This window comes from Erythranthe guttata, chromosome 10, assembly GCF_056151865.1.
Source record: "Erythranthe guttata isolate IM_541 chromosome 10, IM_541, whole genome shotgun sequence".
NCBI classification, from domain to species: domain Eukaryota; kingdom Viridiplantae; phylum Streptophyta; class Magnoliopsida; order Lamiales; family Phrymaceae; genus Erythranthe; species Erythranthe guttata.
The window spans coordinates 13167863-13182837 of record NC_142542.1 but is presented as its reverse complement, the minus strand read 5'-3'; the positions used below and the strand labels follow the sequence as shown (position 1 = coordinate 13182837).

General features: G+C 36.6%; 1 non-coding gene across 1 annotated transcript; it reads left to right on the top strand.

The window, feature by feature from the left end:
* Positions 1-3795: 3795 nt before the first annotated feature.
* On the top strand, positions 3796-3956 carry LOC148767568 (U1 spliceosomal RNA). The gene has a single exon (XR_016034129.1). It is a non-coding gene; the product is annotated as a U1 spliceosomal RNA (small nuclear RNA).
* The last annotated feature ends 11019 nt before the right edge of the window (positions 3957-14975 follow it).

Below are 14975 nucleotides of genomic sequence, written 5' to 3'. Positions count from 1 at the left end.
CATTACCCTAGAAGAAAATGTTCTTAGTTCATCACAAACATAGTGTCAAAAGAATGTACACAAGTAATGAAGAACAAAACGTAAAGAAATTGCGTAAGAAAAACCAAAGTCGAAACTCCCGTTGAGGATTCCCGCGAAGAACTGTCGAAAACCGTAAAAAGTCGAAGAAGTAGTAGAAGAGTGAGGGCTTGCTTCTATTTATAGTAAGGCAAAGCTTCTTCAAGAAGCTTTGCCTTTTTAGATATTTTTTACACATCCCGAGGCCATATCGCGATATGGGAGACAGTATCGCGCGATATGGCAAAAATGCAAGCTCTATATTTCGTTTCACCCCATATCGCGATACAGGATGGCATAGCGCACGATATGGCGAAAATGCAAGCTCTCTGTTTCATTTCTCACCATATCGCGATACAGGATGTCATATCGCGCGATATGGCAAAACTGCAAGCTGTCTGTTTCTTTTCTCCCCATATCGTGATATAGGGTGGCATATCGCGCGATATGGCAAAAATGCAAGCTCTCTGTTTCGTATCTCCCCATATCGCGATACATGATGCTAATATCGCGATATGGTGACTGTCTGAACTTGAAACTCTGTGTTGACTCCCTTTTTTAACCCGAATTTGACAATTTTTCATTTCACAAAAATTGTATTCCTTGAAGTTGACTTTCCAAATCCACTTGAATCACCTGAATCGGAGGTCCTATGAAGAAGTTATGCGTAAAATACTGAACGTTGTCACCATCCACTTGATTGCAATTTTTGCTCTTGTTTGACTTGATTCTCGGCTTCGCTTTCAAAATCGTTTCGAATCGGCAAAAATAGCTAACAAAACCTAAAAATAGAAATAAAACAAGAAATATATACAAATAACGCAGAAACTCAGACGAACGAAGACCAAAATTCGAAGATTCGATAAGGAAAAATCGTGCAAAACGAACACTAATCATCTTGCGACTTGAATCTCGGATCCAACGCTGAACTTTGACGAGTTTTGACTTGGTTTGACTTGAAGATCTTGGATTTCTTCAAGCTTTGACTTGAAGATCTTGGAGTTCTTGATATATTTGGCCCTTCAATCTCCCTTCAATTTCGATTTGGTGAAGAACACCCTTAATTTGATGAAGAATGCTTGAGAAGTTGTAGAGAGAACTTTCTCCTACGATTTTTCTCCTTCTTGAGTTGTGTTTGAATTGTGAATGGAGGGTTCCTATTTATAGTGGTTATACAAGAGTCCTTGACGAGCCTTTTTTATGACATGGCGCGATTTGATTGGCCCTATTTTAATTTGTATTTATCTCTTATAACTTGGATGAAAAGAAATAATCCTATTGGTTAAAGATTAATTGATATTTATCTCCATGACTTATTTTGCAAGACAAATTATAATCTTGTATTAAACTTATGCGTCGACAGATCTCCCCTCGAGACTTGTTCACGGACAACGCGTCTTGGAGTGAATGAGTCTCGATAATAGCTCAACTTCAATTGTAACTTGATCTCGCAAAGCACATAGATCTTTTGAAATTATGACTGAACTTAGAGAAATCCTACGTTGCCTACGTACCCTATAAGGGATCAAGTCATAACGTAGTTCAAAATATATCATTCTGAGGGATGCCGTGCACAGTTTATACTCATGTGGACAAGGAAAAACATTTGCAGTTTAAGCTCGTGCTGAATGAGCCTTTTACTTGATGTTGTAGATAGTTTATGCTCGTTTCAAGGAGCCTTGGTTTGGACTTGGACATATAGATAGTTTATGCTCGTATTAAGGAGCCTTGATTTGATTTGGATATATAGATAGTTTATGCTCGTATCGAGGAGCCTTGACTTGATTTGGATTTGGACATATGATAGTTTATGCTCGTATCGAGAAGCCTTGAATTGATTTGGATATATAGATAGTTTATGCTCGTATCGAGGAGCCTTGACTTGATTTGGATTTGGACATGTGATAGTTTATGCTCGTATCGATGAGTAATTTATTGGACATCTAGACCTTTTAAACTCGTGTCAAGGAGTACATCATTCGATTTGGACATGTAGACCTTTAAACTCGTGTTAAGGAGTACTTCATTGGACATGTAGATCTTTTAAGCTCGTGTCAAGGAGTACTTCATTCGATTTGGACATGTAGACCTTTTAAACTCGTGTCAAGGTCTACTCCATTAGACATGTAGACCTTTTAAGCTCGTGTCAAGGAGCGCTGATTTGCTTTGAACTTGATATGTACTTGTAGACCTTTTAAACTCATGTGAATGAGTGCTTCATTTCAAATGGACATGCAGACCTTTTAAACTCGTGTCAAGAAGTACTTCATTTGGACATGTAGACCTTTTTAAACTCGTGCCAAGGAGTACATCACTTGATTTGATTTGACTTGTCATATTGCGTAGGATGTTGCTTCTCCCAAACACTTGCCCCCATCCTCATGATCTTCTTTTTCTTCTTCAACATGTTTTTCTTTGAACTGGTACTACTTTTGGAATGACGGTTCTTCAACTCCATTTGCAATTATGCTCATCTCCATATCATTTGCTCGAGTGGCCAACTCTTCAAAACTTTTAGGTTGAATTCGTTGAAGGATATATCGAAGTCCCCATTGCATTCCTTGGATGCACAATTCAATAGCTGATGTCTCAGGCTGCCGATCCTTGCAATTAAGACTCAAATTTCTCCAACGGTTGATGTAGTCGATGACAGGTTCCTTCTTCCACTGGCAGGAATTGGTGAGCTCAATCATGCTGATTGTTCTTCGAGTGTTGTAAAAGCGGTTGATATTTATCTCCATGACTTATTTTGCAAGAAAAATTATCTTGTAATTCAATTTAATACAATATAAATTATATTAAATTTATGTGTCTACAAGGTGAATGTATAATAATGTGGATGCACATTTAAATAGTGAAGAGCACGCTGATGTAGGTATTACATCAGATGCTGCCGTGGAGAATCGAACGCAATCAAATCACATTAACAAGTGGCACAAAAAAAAACCACCTACTTGGACAAATTTTAAAGAGTATAAGGATGATAGTGGTGTCACCAAGGTGCGTTGCAACCATAGTAAAAAGCTATTTTCAAAGAACAAGACTACTTCAACAACTCAATTCCATAGGCACTTGCAATCATGTCATGTTTTTCAAAAATAAAAAGTTGCCCGGGATAAGGGGAAATTTTCACAAACGCAAATTAATTTTCTTCCAACAAATGTAGAGCTATCTTCTTTTCCAACATTACATGATGGGAAATTTGATATGAAAAATATGTAAGAGGCGGTAGCTAATTGCATTATGATGCATGAGCATCCTTTCTCCATTTTAGAAGATAAAGGATTTAATTTGACGCGGAGATTGGGAATAATTGCTCGCTTCATTCAAAAAAGCATATCCTGACGTAACTGAAGTTTAAATCTTTTCCTTACCAATTGATCCAAATTTGGCTTACGTGATGACATTAGAATCAAATTCGATTTGTTTGAGTTTCAAGTACGGGTCTAGTTGATTACGTATTATCTTAATTTTGTGCTCTCTTTTCTGTAACGTTTATACAAAATTGTGTGTACATAATTATATATTTTTGTAAAAAATGTGCGGCAAGGTTTTTACATTTGTACAACTTTGTTGATTGTGCTTCGGAGGGTTTTTCTTAAGCATAGGGGAGTAATTCAATTATTAGCAAGGATGAAAAATGTTAAAGAAAGTATGTAAGGGTTGTCCCACATCGATAGAATACAATATAGATGGTGAGAAAAAGTTTTATAAATTGAACAAATTTGAGTAAGAAACTCACTTACCTGGACGGGGTCAATAAGCGATCAATAAGGCATATGGCTTATGCTGGTGACCTCCATTGCACTTTGGAGGGGTGCCCGCGTAAGGTCGGCCCAAGAGGTCGAGCCTGCGTCATAATTTGTGATAGATGGGGCCTGCGTTCGCGCGGCCCCTGCCCAATTGTAGTTTAAACTTTTAATGAAAAAAATAAAAATAGATTGTGGTTATATACAATACTAATTTTACCTGTGCAATAAAAATAGGTTGTGGTTATATACAATACTAATTTTACTTCTGCAAGACCAAATTAATTATTTTCAATGTATAAATAATATAATACCCTTACTTGTTAAAAAAAAATAGAAAAATCCAAATGAGCAATATTAAAAACTCATAACCACAAAAAATCCTAACACAAAACCAGAAGATCAACTCTCATCTTCTCCATCTTCCAAAACTCACGAAACCTTTCTCCTTCCTCCATAAACCAATAAAACCTAAACATTCGAAATCATCAAAACTCAACAAATCTTACAAAGATGGCAAATATGGAGTCATAAGACATCAAAATAGAAGATTTTACGGTGCAAGAACCCAAGAAGGTATGCATTTATGTATTTTTTAGCTAGAATATTATTTTTCCGAAGTAAAAATCGACACTGAGATGTCGATTGTGTAGAAGCAAATTCGACATTTCACAATGTCGAATTTTCTGCTATAAACTCAACATCTCAGTGTCGATTTTTACCTATCAAATTCGACATATTGTTGATGTCTAATTTTTTGAGTCTTTTTTTCGATGCATAAGTGTCGATTTCTAGCAAAGTTTTTCGACACCTTGGTGTCGATTTTTACCAGTTTCAAATTAATTTTTTTTTCCTCTTTTTTTAAGGTTGAACAAAATGGAGTTTTAGCATTTTTTGAAGCATTGTTGGGCGGGTTTAGGTCGCTCAGGATTGTGAGCGGCGACGGTCGGCGAGGAGCTAGCGGCGGCGGACCTTGGGGAGCGCTGCTGTGGCGACGGGAAGGGTTTCAAAGGAGCGAGTTTCTCTTTTTTTAATTTTACGTTTTTTTTTGTAGTATTATTTGTTATTTGGTCTTGCATGAGCAAACAAAAGGCAATTTAATTTATTGGTATATTTGTCATTTCATCTTAATAAAATAGAATCTTTTGAAATCTTTCTTTAATTTGATCTTGCACAAGTGAAATTAGTCTTGCATATAGGCGCAGCCATAAAAATATTTAAATTTGGAAATATTGATTAAAAGTTTGAACCTAAAATCAAATCTTCCGCCGTTTCGGAATGTAACAATTTTGGCATAGGTGGTTTTGAAATAATTATTTGTATTTTCGGTTTTTTCTTCTCCAATGAACCCCACCTCCCCAAAATTCACTATTGTAACTATTTTGGCATAGGTGTTGTGATTCATCTTGTGTTAGTCCGAAGCCACAGTTGTAATAATATTGCATGTAATGTTGTAAAGTTCATGCAACATTGCTGTAATATTTACTTTTTAAGTTTTATACTTTTTTTGCAGATTATTGTATTGTAATATTGGTATATTTAAGAAATATTAGAAATAAATTTTATTTTTTTAGCATTTTAATTGAACGTTGCTCATTCCGGCAACAACAAAGCATCGACGTTGCTAGGGTCCTAGGGATATACTGACACTTTCCATCTCGAAAACAATAATGTTAGGTTTTAAAAGATCAGATATACTGACACTTTCCATTTCGAAAATCTACTACAACAGAATTGACAAATATAGTTCCTGCACAGTGAAAAATTAAAACAAGATCACTCGAACAAGAAAATGAAAGCGAAAACGTAAATCTCCCATTTTACGTACATCGCAGGAAAATTTGCGAAATAGTTCCAAACATTATGAGAACCTGATAAATCAAACAAAGCCACTTGAGATCAACTTTAACATTCATGATAACCTTTTGAACAAAGACTAACCTTATTATAAATTATGTATGGATAATTAGTTAAAAAATATTTGAGCAAAGATATTGAGTTATTCTTGTGAGTTCTAAAAAAAATAAAAACATTTCATTGTAGGATCCACCTTAGCCCTTTTCTATGAATGGAGAATTCACTTTTATCATTTATGATAATTCTCAATATTTTTATAGTTTAATTTTGTTTTAGTAGATTTTAATATAATTTTACAATTTATAAATAGGCATGTATCGGTTAGGAATTCAGAACTTTCCATATTAATACAATGTTTAAGTTACTTTTTTCTAGTTCTTTTCAAAGAATTTCAAATTTTATTTTGTTCTTTAGAGGTAATTCATACGATTAATTATTTTTCATGTTTTCGCGATGAATCAATTTCATTCAATATTTAAATTTATACCATAAACTAATGCCAAATAATAAAATAAGATGTTACACATATTATTAATGCCATAAATTGAAGCAAACAAAGGACAACATATGTTCATTGAGAAGACAAGCCATGGATAAGTATCTGTTACCCCCTTAGACGAAGACATCGACTATAACTCGAGTGTGGCCGAGTTATAGTTGAAGTGGTGCCAGGAAATGTTGGCACAAGGCAAGCTACACATGGGCCAAACGGTGGCCGAGAGTTGGGCAAGTATTGAGGTGCTTGGCCGAGAATTACAAGGCAAGGGTTTCGAGTGATGGGCAAGCATTGAGGTGCTTGGCCAAGAAAGGCATGGCAAGTGTGGGCAAGGCAAGCGGGCTGAATAGCACGCGTGCGGGCAGATTCGATCCTTGGGCGCGCGCGAGCGCCGATTGGGCAAGCCGGGCAGCTAATTGACTCGGGAAGTTAAGGAAGGCAGTTGCGGAGCGGTTGACATCAACAATGGCTTAGAAAACCGTCCATTTATGTTGTATTAGTGAGCCAAGTGGCTAGCCTGCGTGCTGCCATGTGTCCCTTGGCAGTTTAGTGTGTAAACTGCATTGTACTTTGTATTTATAGGCCCTTGAGTGCACAAATCCGACCCATTCAGATAGAGGGACTCAAATTGCAATTGTTAGCATCTGTTGTGAGGATTTGTTGTGTGCACCAAGGGCTTTCCTTGTATTGTTCGTGAGTGAATCAATAAAGGTTGAGCGTTGCTCGTAAATTGCTTGTGTTGTTCGATTTCCGCCGCATACTTGTGATTGTTGCTGTTCATTTGATACAACGATGGTGCCTTACGTTTGGGAGAAGAATTGTTGAGTGGGCTGACTGATTTAGTGCGTAAATCAGGCCGTACGGTGGGAAAATTTCGATTATAAATTAACCCCTGTAACAGTATCCCTCATAGAAAAAAGAACCAATTATAAACTTAGAGCCTACTAAATGAGGGCAGAAAGAAAAAAACGACGGAATCATGAATTTTAGATGGAGAGACACCGGGGAAAAGGCAAACACTCTACTTACGTGACGAAGATATTAGCTGAACAGCAGAGACTGCAATGCAGTCCCGCCAGGATCAATGAGTTGCATATTTTGGAATTGTCAAGGGCTCGGGGCTCCCTTGACAATTCATGTGATCGGGGATATTCTCCGGGATCGGTGGCCCTTGGTTTTGTTTCTTTCAGAAACGAAAGCAACAGTGTAACTTATAGAAAAACTTAAAAAAAGATGGAATCTCAATGGAATAGGGGTGGAGAAGTTTGGGCAGTCAGGTGGATTGGCTCTGTTTTGGCAAAAAGAGGTGGAGGTGGATCTCATTAGTTACTCAAATAACCATATCGGTGTGGAGCTTTCAGGAGGAAATAACAATAGCAAATGGCGAGTGACGGGATTTTACGGTTTTCCAGAGAAAGAGAGGAGACATATGTCGTGGGATGTTTTGCGCAACCTGCGGAATTATTGTAATCTTCCATGGATCGTGGGGGGAGATTTTAACGAAATTCTCCGTAATAATGAAAAAAGAAAGGAGGACTTCATTAGAGGATTGTGGTCTGCTCGACATGGGATTTGAGGGTTCCCCGTTCACGTGGTCAAATTATCGGAGCTACCTAAATACAGTGCGATGCAGACTAGACAGAGCTTGTGCGAATAATGATTAGATTAGGTGTTTCCCTAATGCGCAAATCTTACATCTCGGTTACCCGGGATCTGACCACGTACCGATCCAACTTGTCCTAAACGCATCTACCGAAGGACGCAATACGAGGAAAAAAAGACCCTTCAGGTTTGAAGCTACATGGCTTCGCAAGGAAGACTGCGAAGAAGTGATCCAACAACAATGGTCCCACACCTCTCTGGCTGATCCTATAGAAACTATGCTTCAGAAAAATGATAGTTGTCGCCTGGCACTAAATTAAATGGTGAAAAATTTAGGTCAAACTGCCTCAAAATATTATTGGAGATATTCAGAAACGGTTACAAAGTTTGTCGGAAGCAGAACTTACGGAGGCTTGGAAAGAAGAGATTAGAGTTATCCGGACAGAACTAGAAAAAGCCTATGAAGATAACGACTTGTATTGGCGTTAGCGTAGTAAGGTTCAATGGATTCAAGAGGGAAACAGAAACACAAGATTTTTCCATGCCAAAGCCACAATTCGGAACCGTACTAATAAAGTGGAGAAAATCAAGGATGCGTGGGGCTATTGGAAACATAAAGATGCAGACATCGAAAACATCATCTCTGATTACTTTAGCTAAATTTTCAAGTCGACTCACCCGAGGGATGATGAGACAGAGGAGGTGTTGGAAAATGTGGAGAGCATAATTTCTGAGATGGCTAGTCAACTTCTGTCTATGCCATTCACTTCAAACGAGGTAACCCGAGCCATATCCCAAATGGCTCCTCTTAAATCTCATGGCCCAGATGGTTTACCCGTTATCTTTTATACTACATATTGGCATATATTGGGATATGATGTTCTATCTTGTTCTTGAATTTCTTAATAATCATAAACTTCCTTCTGAACTAAATTTCACCGATATTGTTCTAATTCCTAAGGTGAAAAATCCAAGAGAAAATTACAGACTATAGACCCATAAGCCTATGTAATGTTATCTATAAACTGGGGTCTAAAGTTTTGGCCAATCGGCTTAAATTAGTTCTAAATGATTTGATCTCGCCAACTCAATCTGCTTTTGTACAGAAACGACTCATTTCTGATAATATCCTTGTGGCATTTGAGATCAATCACTTCATCAAGCTACACTTTAATATTAAAACTAATTATATGGCTTTATAATTGGACATAAGTAAGGCATACGATCGAATTGAATGGTCTTTTCTTAAAAGGATTCTTTCTCGTTTTGGCATTCCTTCTGGTTTCATTGATTTAGTTATGCTTTGTGTCTCTACAGTTTCATTCTCGTTTTTGTTTAATGGTTCGCAGTTTGGGTTTGTAAAACCCTCGAGAGGAGTTCGACAAGGTGATCCCCTCTCGCCGTACCTGTTTATTTGTTGTGCAAAGGATCTCATCGCTATGGTTACTAAGGCTACCGAAAGAGGAATTTTCCAGGGAGTTAAAGTTGCTCCAACAGCTACGATCGTGACAAGCTTATGTTTTGCCGATGATAGCCTCATTTTTTGCCAAGCCACGTAGGACTTTGCCATGGGTTTGAAGGAGAATTTGGTCAAGTATGCAAGAGTCTCGGGACAAGAAATTAATTTCGAGAAGTCAACAATGATGTTTAACCCTTCCACGCCCACAGCAAGGCGGAACGACATACATCAAAATCTTGGCTTTCGGGTGGTGGATAGTCACGACCGAAATTTGGTATGCCGGCCTCAATTGGTAAATCTAAGAAGGAGATATTCTCTTATCTTCAAGATCGGATTTGGTCTAAAATCAAGGGTTGGGGAGAAAAACAACTTTCAAAAGTGGGCAAGGAGGTATTGATTAAAGCGGTCCTCCAGGCTATCCCTTCCTATGTGATGAGTTGTTTCTTTCTTCCCATTGGTCTCGTTAGGCAACTAGAGAAAGTTATAGGAAGATTTTGGTGGGAAATGGAGAGAGTAGGGTATGAATTGGATTTCATGGACAGAGATGTGCAAGGCAAATGAGAGAGGCGGTCTAGGGTTTAGAGATTTACGATCTTTCTGTTGTTCCCGATACATAAAACGGGTAGTGATTTAGTAAAATGATCAACTAAATTAGTGAAAAATACGAAAAGATTAGCCGAGGCGAGAAAACTTTTTCCTTAAGACAATATTGCCCCGCTACGGTGCTTACGGTTATTTGACAATTGTCTCCCAAGATACAACGGCTAACTCGGCATATGAGCACTCAAAATCCCGAGTGCAACGAACGTTACTTTGTGTCTCAAACTCTCAAATCGAATACGGAAGAAAATATTCTACGAAGAATATTTCCGGGCTAAAGAAAGAAGAAATCCATAGAACAAAATTATGGAATTGAATTGATTTTTTTTTTATGTTGTATTCAAATCAAACATGTGGAGTTTCTATTTATAAGTTTCCAATGGTTGTGATTAATGAACACAACCCTTAGGAAATTAAACAAGTGAAGAGGTGTGGCCACACCTGTTCATATTGTCACACCTAGTTGATCAAATAGGTGCCTAAAAACTTTTTTTTATAATTTCCATTCAAAAATTATTTTATTTTATAAAATAAATGCTCTATTAACGAAACAAGCATGGAGAATATTGGCTATTCCGGATCTCCTTTTAAAAAAATATTGTTGCCCGTTATTTTCCTCAAGGAAATTTATCCTTTGCTGGAGTTGGGTACCGTCCCTCTGCTACGTAGAGAAGTATTTGGCAAGTTATTCCGATACTGAAGTTGGGCATTAACCGACGAGTTGGGAATGGAGTTGACACGTCAATATGGGCAGACCCATGGCTCCGAGAGGGCAGAAACTTCAGGATTATAACAAAACGTCCGATTTTTTCGGCATTTCCAAATAGGGTTGCAGACCTGATTGATGCCGTGACAAATACCTGGGACATGAATACTCTCAATCGGGTGTTCTGGCTAGTAGACATTGAACGAATTCTAAAGGTTCCGGTAGGGTCGAGACATTTAAAGGATAGATGGATTTGGCACCATTCGAAAAATGGCAAGTTTACGGTGAGATCATGCTATCATATAATTCTCGCATCTCTATCGTCGACAGGCAATCTGCAAAAAGAATTGGATGGCTCGTTTAGTGACGAGGGGAACCGTGAGTGGCAAGATGTCTAGGCACTTCCACTTCCACCGAAGATTTGTATTTTTATATGGCGTCTCTGTAGCAATATTTCTCCTACCAATGCTAGGCTTTTTAGACGAAAGGTTATTACTTCTCTTATGTGCTGCCGCTGCAATAAAGACGTCGAAACTACCATGCATGTCATGTTTGAATGTCGACGTGTGGAGGAATTCTGTAAGACCCTTTTACTCGACCGCGACTTCAGAGTTGAAAGGTCGTCTATATCGAGTTGGCTAGCAAATTTGAGGAAGGAGCTGAGCGGTGATATTTTTTTGTTGGCGATGGTTCTAATCTGGAAGATATGGGAACGACGAAATAAGGAAATTAAGGGAGATAAGGTGATGCAACCTCAAGATCTTGTGGGCTGGTGCAAGGATTACTTGGCTATGTTTCGAAACTCGCAGCTTTGCCCCAACTCCAGAATCGGACATATGCATCCAATTGAATAGATACCACCTTAACACGGAGTAATCAAAGTCAGTTTTGATGCTGCCCTACCACGTGGACAAGCTGGATTCTCCGTTGCGGCGGTGGCGAGGAATGATGCAGGTTAGTGTTTATGTTGGAAAGTGGAAAAGATGCAGGGCAATTTACAGCCAGTGGAGTGCGAAGTGATGGTTGCGCTCAAAGCGATAATAATGGCAACAGAAAATAGGTGCTCTAACATAATTATTGAGGGTGACTGCCTTCAAGTTATCACAAATTTACGAGATGGAGACAGTGAATCGTCTTCTTTCGGAGCATTATTGGAAGACTGTCTTCGACTTGCTCAAGATTTTAATCAGTGTTCATTTATTTTATCAAGCATTTGGGAAATAAGTTAGCTCATGCTATTGCTCAAATCTCCTATAATGACTATTTGGAGGAGTATGATCTTCCTCTTCTAATTTGGCATCATTAGCCTAATAAATTCCATTTTCCCGACACACACACACACAAAAAAAAAAAAAAAAAAAAAAAAAAAAAAAAAAACTTAGAGCCTAAGAAATAAATCAAAGCGCACAAGAGTTGTAAAATCCACGCAGATGCGCAGTGAGCGCAGAGCGAATTTTGCAACCGAAGAACAAAATCTAGAATTATCATGAAAAAAAAAGACAAAAATCATATTTGCAAAATAAGGTGAAAAGCATAATATGTTTCTTCAAAGAAATGGAGTTTAATGTTGCAAATATTTAATCCTTATGTAATTATATGATTCATATTTGACCATTGCCATCGCCGCCACTTAATTTCTTTTTCTTTTTTTGATTTTTTTCCATTTGCAAAATAAAATGATCTAACAAAAATTTAATTTGTAACTTGTATGTTGAGCTATATCATTAAAATAATAAATATATTATATATTTAATTATTAATCAAATCAGACGGGCCTTATTCGGCTTGAGCCATAGTAGACTCAAAATCGGCCCATAAAAGAATGGGGTTTATTAAATGGTTCAAGCTCGGCCCGACTCATTAAAATTAGACTCGACTCAAATATAGTCGGGCCGAGCCATCGGACTTCGATTAGGCTCAATTGCCGGTCCTAATGAGTAATAATCATAATCTATTTCAGATCCGTGTGTTGTAGCATTAATCATCTCTTAAAATTGATTTGTTTTCAGTCTGTCAAAAAACAGGAATAATTAAATGTATACCTATGTAGCACGGGAACGAAAACGTCTAGACGAGGAAACGGATACGGGGAAACGAAATGTTTAAAAATTGGGGATACGGGAACTTGGGGGAAACGTGTAAATATTAAAAGTATAGAGGAATATTTATAAATATTCTATATAAATATATATAAGTTTTTATTTACATATAAATTTTTTTTGTATATTTTTATGCAAACATATTTAAATTAAGTTTTACTATCAACTAGATCAATTTGCAGTTGATAATTAAATCATAAATTAATTTGGGAAACAATAAAAATATTTAAAAAAATTCTATTCAAGTATGTTTTTAATTTTTTTAGAAATTGCAAAATGGCCCATAAGGTGTCTCGCATGTGTCTTGACACGAAACGTTTCCGAAACGTGAAGACGTTAACAAGTTGAAGTTTACAACTTTACGTGCTACATAGATGTTTAGTGAAAGTATAAATACTTGCAATTCTACTTAATTAAAGTTTAAACATTTTTATATATAATAAATATAATGAATGTACTATTTTTTTATTATTAGAATGGCAACTTTGAATTTTGTATAATAAAAACTTCAAATATAAAGATCTCATGTAGACAAAGACATGAAAATTGTAATATGGGGAGAACTACACTTTTAGTCCTTCACGGTAGGCTCAATTTCAAATTTTGTCCTGGTTGTTCCAAAGTGGACAAAATACACATTAAAATAAGTTTTAACACATTTGATCCATTCCGCCCCACGTCAGTTAGCATCTAACTCGAATATGTACCGTGAAGCGCACGTAACCCCCAATATGTCTTAATTATGGCAAAATGAGAGAGAAATAAACTTTTGGTCCTAATATTTGACCTGATTTTACTTTTAGTCCCTATTGTTCCAATGTGGACAAATAAACAGATTTTTTTTTGCAATCACTACCCTTATGCAATGTTTAATTACAAGGGTGGTGAGTGCCAACAACCCGTGTATTTTGTTCACCTTGGAACAATATGGACTAAAATTGAAAATGGGGCAAACATTATGAGGGAAAAAAAAGGAAGGAAGGAATCCAATATAGTAATATTATCTCAAATATTTGTCATTTGAGTTGATCTAAGGTTAATTATTTGTCTAAACTTTCGCTAATGTTATGTAATTTTTAACCTTTGGTTGCATTAGATATCTTTTTGTTCGTGTTTAGAAACTGGAGATCTCTCTTTTCAAATTAAAAAAGAAAAAGAGTATTTGTATTGTGTATTTCATTTTCATTATATTAATATATCCTCTATAAGTAATGTAGAAATATACTATTTTAAAAGAAATTTTGTAAATTTTTTTGCGGAAGTACCAATATATTGAATACTTGAACAATTAAAAAGAATCTTACAATATTTAGTAACTAAGACTCAACAATTGATCGATTTATTATTCACTTAAGTACACACAAACAATTTTGGGATAATTAGCAAGACCCCCCTCATCTAGGAAATGTAATTAAGAAAACACCCCCTCCTAAAAATAATTAGAGAAAACCCCCTAGTTAATATTCCACCCAAATACTATTTTCATAATTCCAAAACTACCCTTAATTGTTCAATATACTCTCTCAAAACCCTATCTCATTTTTCATTTACCAACTCCTTTCTCGTTTTTCGTCTTCTCTCTTCTGCTGCTCTCTGTTCTTTCTTTTTTTTTTTTTTTTGCTTTCTCCGACAAATCTTCTCCTCGCCGCCGCCGCCGCCGTCGCAAGATGAAGAAATGCATAGAGTCTAACCGTCGGCGCCTATCAAAAGAAAACCTCGTATCGAACTCTAATTTGATAGCGATTCTGAGTTTGAATGCCACGATTGCTACATCGACGGCGAAAAGAGGTAAAATTGTCGATTGGAATCGGATTTTGATGGGTGGGTGGTTCTACTTTGGTTGGTGGCTTTGTTTTGGTGATTTTGACCGTAGTAAATGTTTTTGTTTTGATTGTTTGGATAAAAAACAGTTAGAATATGGAAGCTGGGTGGTGATGTTGTGGTGTGGCGACGATGTGGTGACGATGAAGAACAAATCTAGGGTTTTTTGGCGGATTGTGGTGGAAGACGGCGCAGAAAAAAAAAATCGCACAGGCAGGGCCCTTAATCGACTACGTGGTTTAATCGGCTATGTTCAATAGTCGATTAAGGCTTAATCGACTATGTTAAGTAGTCGATTAAGGTTAACCGACTCTAGTTGTTAATTTTTTTTTTTTTTTTTTTTGATTTTTTGTTTATTGATTCCAATGTATCAATCAATTACAATGTTTGTATTTTTTTTTAAATATAATTGATTTTGTATTTTTTTTTTGTAATTGTGATTAGTTATTTTTAATAGTTAAATTTTTAATCGACTATCCATTAATAAATCTGATAGAGAAAAAAAATTAAAAAAAATAAAAATTAAAAA